Source organism: Alligator mississippiensis, chromosome 4, assembly GCF_030867095.1.
Source record: "Alligator mississippiensis isolate rAllMis1 chromosome 4, rAllMis1, whole genome shotgun sequence".
Lineage (NCBI taxonomy): Eukaryota > Metazoa > Chordata > Crocodylia > Alligatoridae > Alligator > Alligator mississippiensis.
The window spans coordinates 152,394,015-152,402,966 of NC_081827.1; positions in this window are offsets into that span (position 1 = coordinate 152,394,015).

An 8,952-nucleotide genomic window follows, 5' to 3' on the forward strand; every position below is an offset into this window, starting at 1 on the left:
AGAGGGGAGTGGCCCGGGAGCCGGCTGGATCAACCAAAGAGTTGCAGAGAAGCAAATGGAACAGCAATCTGAAACACCAAAATGAATCACTGTACTCCGAAACAGTCAAAACTGAAACGAAGCAGCCATTTTGCACAACCCTACTGGCAGCGGGCGCAGGTGCGCTTCCAGGCAGACAGCAGTGCAGGGGCTGGGGATGTGCTGCCCCAGGCCCTTTGCTTGCCGTGCAGCCTGAGGTGTGCATGCACCTGCTGCTGCTACAGGGCTGGTGCTGGTGCTACAGACCCTGGTGCAGCTGTTTGCAAGTTGCCTGAAACCTGCTGTAGCTGCCCAGAGCTGGGCCAGCTGTGGCAGCTGAAAGGCTGCAACAAGCTACACTGGGCTCCGTCAAGGCACACACCAGAACGCACAGCTGGGAAAGGGCCAGGGGCAGTGCAACCCTGGCCCCTCCCACGCTGTCCACCTGGAGGTGCGTGTGCAGCTGTTGTTGCCACAGAGTCCAGCTAGGGCTCCGGAGCCTGGTGTGGCTGTTTGCAGTCTCCTGGCTGCTTGCCACAGCTGGCCCAGGCTCTGGGCAGCTGTTGCCTGCCATGGAGCCCAGGCTGCTTGCAGCAGGGCTTGCAGCCTCCTGGCCACCTGCTGCAAGCAGCCCAGGCTCCATGGCCAGCAGCCCTTCCCAGAGCCTGGGCCGGCTGTGGCATGCCGAGCAAAATGGCCTCATGTGCCATGCTCTGGGGCATGCGCCGAGGGTTGCTGACCCCTGTTACAGGTAGTAGCCCACAAAAGCTGCCTCTCTGAACCAGTGCTCTAACATGCTGCCATCCTGCCCTACCTTCTGCATGACTTCAGGCTAACATGGCTAACCACCTCTGTAAGGCCTGATTTCAAAAGGTAATCATAAACCTTCCTGAAGGTAAGTGCAAGTCAAGGGACTTATATAAGAAACTACAATAAGAAAGCCAATCTTGATGGGAACTTCTCGCCTGAGGCATAAGCAGAAAAAATGTAACCTATGTAAATATTGGCAGCTGCTTATCTCTGTCTAGATCTGTTTACATGGAAAGATGTCAAAGGTCAATGCTGAAGGTTTAAACAGCATGAATTTGGCATTTGTTCATTCCATACCCATGCTGCTCTATTCTTTGGCTCCCATGTAGCCTGTACTCTGCATGATACACATATCAGAAAACTGCAGACCTTCTCTTGGTGCTTTGCTTAATACTCCCAGACATTGGGACCTGGGCTCCTTTGGTAGCTGTGGCTGCAAGGGGTTAGACCTAATGCCAAAAAGTGTCTTCAGCAAAATGAAAGCTGAGCCAATGATGGTTGGAGCTTCAGGTGAACAGGAAGCCCAACTAGGGCTATAGAGAAACCCTCCCTCCCTTTTCAATGCAGTGTAAAAGGGCCCCTGATAACTCTAAGAAGTCAAAACTTTAGTATTGCAACTCATCTAAAATGTAAAACTAGTTCCTAATTTATGTGGAGGATAACTTTCTGTTTCAGCAAGTTGAGATTACAACTAGATCATCTATCTTGGATCTTGTCCTGACCAATAGGGAAGATCTGGTGGAGGATGTGAAGATGATGGGTAACTTGGGAGGAAGCAATCATGATACCACAGAATTCCAGATCCTGAGACAGGGCAACTATGAAGTCATCAGAATTAGGATGCTGGTGATATCTAACCATTTGAGCTTGCTTAACTGTTAGTGTGTGATGCAAAATTCTGAAAGCAGGGAAGTCCTCCACATTTCAGTATTCCATGAGATGGTTTTCATTTGGTTGTTTTGAACATATGCTCCACATCTTGCTGGTGCTGCTAAGCATGGGATAATTGCAGTCTCTTCCTCTTCCTTCTTTCAGACTCGGGTCTGTTATAAAGCTGTGAGTACTGGCTGCAAGGCAGCTGGAGATCGACCATGAGTGCGCAAATGGTCTTGTATTTGCACTCTTATTGCTTTGACCTCTCATTCATCTTACTACATGCCTTGCATTCGATCCTAGTGACCTCTCCTGATATGGCACTCAATTTAGGTGAGGTGCTGGAGATGGGTGTAGGGAGACATAGTTCTTGAGGTGAAGGGCTTACCAGTCTAAATAGACAAGACACGTGGCAAGGATAGAGGTGTTGCCCCCTTTTGAAAAATGTGGAACTAAGGCATGGAAAGACTAAGGCCTCATATGCACTAGAAAACTTTGCTCTTGTAGCTGCACTGACAAAAACCTGTGGGTGTAAATGCCTTTATACTGTCCAGAAAGATTCCTGCTGCATCAGCTGCAGCTCCTACATGAAGGATTTTGCCAGTTTTACTATGGTAACGGTGCTGTAATACTGGCAGCCAGAACTGGGATGATACAGCCCCAGTATGACACGACTGTGGACTCATGTGGAACACCATTAACTTCCATTGGAATCTAGGCTGGGCTTCTTCTATCTAGGGCTGTTCTGGCATATGGTACTTGAAAGCTATGTGATAAGCTGTGTTTGGTGGCTTCTCCAGAACATCTGGTAGTTTGAAGCTCTCTTATGAAAATACATCATCCTAAAACCCAACATGATTGGCCTGACAGAACTTTCTAGCTTATGGTGCCTTTAGGCTCAGATCCTCAAAGGTACTTAGATCCCTAGCTCCCCCTGTAATCAATTACACGCATAACTATTTTGGAGGCTGTAGCCTTAAGTGACTTGCTCAAGGACACAAAAGAAGTCTATATCGCAGTCTGAACCTGGATCTTTTGAGTCCCCGACTAGTGTTTTTCTCTGAGTTCTGCCTCTTGTGTCTTATTATAAGCCTTCTGGCCCATGAACAGAGGCCACAAACATTCACAAAGGATGAATGCGAATGAAAAAGAATTTTGTAGCAGGATTTTTGAGGAGCAGTGTCATGCACTGCAGTGTAGGTGGTCTGATTGGTGATTTGCACATGCTGTTAGCCCAAGGTCTGAGGGGTAGCCAAGGTCCAAGCCAGAAGTTCAGAGTTCATGCTGGGGCCAAAACACCAGGCAGCGCAAAATCAGGGAGCAAGCTAAATTCCAACAATCCCAGACATGAGGCAGAGGCAGAGGTCGAAATCTAAGCAGGGTCAGCAGTAGGTGGTCAGATCTAGAAGCAGGGCACAGAGGCAAGGGAACAATGGGATGGCCCAAGGGCAGCAGGAGACTTCTTGTTCAGACAGCTTTCCCAGGAAACAGGAAGCCTTACAGAGGAAGGAGCATCCAATCCGGGGCCAGGAGCCCCAGGCCAATCTGGGGCCAGTGGTGGAAGGGCCCTGTGCTTGTGCGGCCCCTTTTCTTGCCAGTCTGCCTTCTTTCATGAGCTGTGGCCTAGCTGGGGTTGGGGGTTCACAACCAGATCCTGGCATCTCACTTCCCTCCCTTTCCCACTCCCTCATGCCTGATCTCCAGGTGGCCTGACCACAGTTTTCCTGGGTACTACTTATGAAAAGCCTGGAGTAGTGCTGGGGTGTATGTTCTCTAATAGCTCTCAGATGTGGTCTTCTAGACCAGTGTTTCTTAACCCCCAGGTCATGACTCAAAAGTGAGTTGCAAGAATATATGAAAGGGCCACAAGCAAACTTTAAAAATGAACTGGCCGTCAATGTTTACAAATGGGTCCTGGTACAAAAAAGGTTGAGAACCACTGTTCTAGATGGTACTCTTCCCAATCCACCAAGAACCATAGCCAGCCACGCTTGAATTTTGAGTCCCAAGATTTCCTGAACCATATATTCCTCATTCTCCAAATGCAGACAGGAGATGGCAGCATTTGGGCTCTTTGCAGAAGGAAGTTTTCTATATATAGCTTCAGCAAACTGCATATCGATTTCTTTGGCTTGGCTTATTTGTTTCTCTAAATCCTCCTGTATCCAGCAAATGTGTTGCACCCATTCAGAGATTGCAGGGTTGGGAGACATCGAGGTTAGCTGGATGTGGAGCTGAGGGTGGAAACCATAATTTGCAGATAGACTCCAGCCAGTAGAAATGGTCAGTGTTGTAGTAAATGAACTGCAGATGGCATAAGGAGGACCAGTTATCCTGGTAGTAACTGTTGTAGCAACAGAGGTATTGCTTCAGGATACTCGTAGTCTGGCCATTGGATTGGCGGTGATATGCGGAAGACAAATGGGATTGTACAGTAGCAGCAAAATCTAAATGGAACAGATATGGTGGAAACAGCCTTGAAACAAAATGAGGCAAGTCGAAATGTTTCGCCGTTTCGCAGCTGTTTCTCCCACAGACTATAATGGGGAAAGTTGAAACAGCCTATAACTTTGTAATTTCTGACCTGCTATGGATGAAACTTGCAGGAATGGTAGCCTCTTCTGAGGGCATGAAGTCTGCCAAATGTCAAGGAGATAGGTGCAGGGGGGTTGGAGAAGCTACACCCCAAAATCTTGAAAGCAAAGCTTGTTTCATATGTATGTGTTAGGCCACAGCAGGGTTAAAACTGCAGGCACGCTAGCCCCTGCTGAGGCCACAAAGCCTGCCAAGTTTCAAGGAGACAGGTGCAGGGGTTTAGGGGAAACTGCACCTCAAGCTGTGGACAAGCAAAATTTGTGACATGGGTGACACCGTGTGTGTTAAGGCGTGTCACAACCCAATTAAGTAGTGCCCATGTCACAAACAAGTAAAACCATTCAAAACAGTTTTTTTCTGCACTGGGTTAACTAAGGGTTAACAATAATGATAGTAACCGCTTTTTTTTTTGCTGCGCATGTCAAAAAGAAATTTATAACTGCGACACTAACATGAAATGAAACTTAGCCTTCTGTGCTGTACATAAATCATTATAACTGGTCAGAGAAAACAGGGAGTAACCCTGTGAGATAACACCCTAGCGAAGACCGCTAGATAATTGGGGATTCTAATTAAATTTATGACGTGGCGAAAAGCAATTGGCTATTACACAAATAAAACCCGTCTTGACTTCCGTGAAGAACGGGAGACCTCCGCACACACACCTGAAAAAACCTCTGAATGTATGTGTGAGAATAACTGACAAATTGATCGCTTGTCAGTCTCCCCCGTCTCGACCTTATCAGACGTAAATCAACGACCTGCCGGCTCAATTTTTTCTCCGTTTATCTGCCTGATCAACGAACTCTTATGCAGACCGACATACGACCTTCGAACTTTAAGCTGTAACTAACCAAGTATCTCTGACCTCCACTATTCACCACCTTGACGGCGTGAGTAAATAATCTTGCTTTGCAACCGATAAGCGTCCGCCTAATTAATTCCACTCCAAGCATCACAAGTACCCGCCTGACAGCCTTCTAAGGCCCCGGACCCTTATCTGCCTGGGTGGGAGTCAGGGAGAGCTGCTGGCCGGCTGCCCTGGGCCCCGACAAGGCGCAGCAGGGTGAAAGCTGCAGGGATGGTAGCTCCTGCTGAGGCCACGAAACCTGCCAGCTGTCAAGGAGCTAGGTGCAGGGGTTCTGGGTTCTGGGGCCCTGCACCTCTGGCTGCTGACAGGCAAAACTCATGTCATGGGTGCTTGTGCAACTGTGTCTGTCTTGGGGCACAGGGAGGGGGAAACTACTGCAGGCCTGGCTACTAGGCCCTGCTGCAGCCACAAAGCCTCCCAGCTGTTAAGGAGATAGGTGCAGGGAGGTTCTGGGGCCCTGCTCCCCTAGCTGCTGACAGGCAAAACTCGTGACATGGGTGCTTGTGCAATTGCTGCCTCTCATCAGGCAGCAGGACTGAAGATCCCCCATCACTTGCCACCACAGACCTGGGGGTAATAATTGACCACAGTATGAACATGAGCCGGTAGCACGATGCTGTAGCTAGCAGGGCCAACAATACCCTGGCATGCATCAATTCATGCATCTCCAGCAAAACCATTGCAAAGAAGTGATTCTTCTGCTCCACTTGGCTCTACTCAGCACTGGTGAGACAGCAGCTGGAGTACTGTGTCCAGTTCTGGGCTGCACGCTTTAACAAGGACGTGGTAAAGCTTGAGAGAGTCCAGAGAAGGGCTGCCCATATGATCAGAGACTTGCATGGCAAACCATATGAGGAAAGGCTGAGGGACCTGGGACTCTTCAGCCTGAAAAAGAGAAGGCTGAGAGGGGACTTGGTAGCAGCTTACCACTGCATCAGAAGCGTACATCTAGGGCTCGGTGAGCAACTGTTCACCAGGGCACCCTTAGGGAAAACTAGGAGTAATGGTCACAAACTCCTGGAAGATCGTTTCAGGCTTGTTTCAGGCTCAACATTAGGAAAAACTACTTCACAACTAGGGTGTCCAGACTGTGACCATTACTCCTAGTTTTCCTCAACTAGCTGCAGTTTTGACCCCGCTGTGGCTTAACACATACACTTGACATGAGTTTTGCTTTCAAGATTTTGAGGTGTAGTTTCCCCAAACTTCCCTTCACCTATCTCCTTGAAACGTAACAGGCTTTGTGGCCTCAGCAGGGGCTAGCATGCCTGCAGTTTTGACCCCACTGTGGCCTAACACATACATGTGAAACAAGTTTTGCTTTCAACACTTTGGGGTGCAGTTTCTCTGACCCCCCTGGACCTATCTCCTTGACACTTGGCAGGCTTCATGCCCTCAGAAGAAGCTACCATTCCTGCAAGTTTCATCCACAGCAGGTCAGAAATGACAAAGTTATAGGCTGTCTCAATTTTCCCCATTATACCCTATGGGCAAAACATCAAAACAGTTTTGCCGTTTTGCCGGAAGGGAACGGGACAGTTGTTTTGAATTGAAACAAAATTCGAAGTGGAACACTGTTCCATTGAAACGCTGGTCGAAACGGAATGCTACTGTTTTGCACAACCCTATTGTACAGTATCCCACCTAGGCACAATGCCTCTCTCAAAAACAGGGAGGTGAACCAAGATCCCCTGTCTGATATTACCTGTTCAGGGAGCCCATGGAGCCAGACTACATGGATGACCCAAAGCTGTGCTGTCTCTTTGGCAGTGGGCAACCCCTTGCAGGAAATGTGTGCCATTTTTGTGAAATGGTCTACTACCATCATCATAGAGGTAAACCCATTAAATTCAAGCAGCTCTACTACAAAGTCCATGAGAATGACAGCCCAGGGTTGATGTGGGGGGTGGGGAGAGGTCTTGGGGCTGGACTTATCTAGAGGGTTTCTGGGGGGTGACATTTGACCAAAGCACACGTATCACAGGTTACAAAATTCTGAACCATGGTTTTCAAGCAGGGCCACCAGAAGTAACAGGATGGTATTGTCCTTGAGACTCCTGGGTGACCAGCCCAAGGGGCATTGGAGCAGGATTGAAGACTCACTGTATGTGCAGACCCTGAGGGGTAGATATATGTTTCTCTGGTTGAAGGTAATCCCTCCTCAAGTTTTCATTTCCTCTTTGTTCAGGAGGGCTTCCTCTGAAGGTGGCAATCTAGTGATGGGAGCGACATGAATTACAGACATCAAGTCCGCTGCTAGGCCCAAACCTACAACGTTGTGTGGCTTCAAGATGTATTCAGGGCTCAGGCTGATAATTGCTTGGTCCACCTCATATTCTCCTTTATGGAGCAAGTCATCTGCTTTACCATTTTTTACCCTAGGCAGTCATGAAAGGGAAGTTGAAAAGGGAAACTATTTGTTTACTATAACTTCTATGTGTTTACTATATCTTCTTCTATCTTACTATATCTTCTATGCCTTAACTATATCTTCTTCTATCTTACTATATCTTCTTTCTGTGATATATTGGAAAGGTGTATCCAATCCTTTCCAAAAAGAGAGACCTGCAAGCGACTGACTAGGAAGCCAGTCACTGCAGCCAGCCAGTACCTTTCACACACTGTTGCTTCCAGACAGACAGCTGACAAAAGGCAGAGAAAGCCTTCACACAGAGCCTTATATGCTGTTTCTCCATCCTGCCCCCAGAGCACTGGGATTGGAAGGGACCTCAGGGACAGATCACAGACACTGGCCACCTACAGATGTCAATGTCAGAGCAGTCCTTCCCCCACCTTTCTTCCCCCTCCCTCTTCCGAGTTTCTGTTTCCCTGCAAGCCCACCTCCAAAACATCTGAAACGTTTCGGAAGATTTTGTTTAGTTTCAGAGACATTTTGGAGCTTTCCATTTTGTTTTGGATTCAGTCTTTTGGGCGTTGAAACGCCTCTGAAAGGAAACAGCTGCTGAAATTTTGCACAGCCCCAACTGCCAGCACCAAGGACCCTTGCAGCTCCCCGCCCTCCGCCTCTGGCATGCCAAGTTGAGGCATGGGTTGAGACTGGGGTGTTTGTGGATTGAGGTTGGGGTGTTTTTGGCACTTTGGCCAAAAAATGTTGCCAACCCCTGACCTAGCATCTGATGAAGCAGGTTGTTACCCATGGAAGCTTGTGCCTCTCTGCATCAGATGGTCTAAAAGGTGCCAATCTGCACCAACTGTGAAACAGATCTCTACAACGGATGTGACCAGATCGTCAGTGCAACCTGCAGTTGGAACATGGCACTCTCTGTCCAGGGTCCCGCTTTACAAACTCACGTCTATAGTTTGCTTCCAGCATGGAGCAGAAGGAAAGCGTTAAGAAAGTAGGCATGAAACCCCAAAAGAAAGCATGAAATGGCCAACAAAACAGAACCCCTAGCTCAGACAAGGAAAGATCATCATGATAATAAAGACACAGAATAAAGACACCGACTTCAGCAAGCCACGGGTGTCGCCAGCCCCGGGCACGGCCCCGCCCCGCCCCCGACCTCGACTCCTCCCCCTTGACGCCAGGGGCGGGCGGGGGCACCCCCGCAGCCCGCCCCCGAAAAGGACTGGGAAGCGGATTGGGAGAGAGCACCGAGTGGCAGGCGTGCTAACCAATAGAGTTGTGGGGCGGGGACACTAGGCGGGGCCGGTATGGAAAAGAGGGGGGCGGGTCCCGCGGCCGGAGGGGAGGTGGAGGGGAGGGCGGGAGTGTTAGGTCTCGCGTGGAGAGGGGGTCGGAAGTGGCTCTCCTTTCAGGGCTC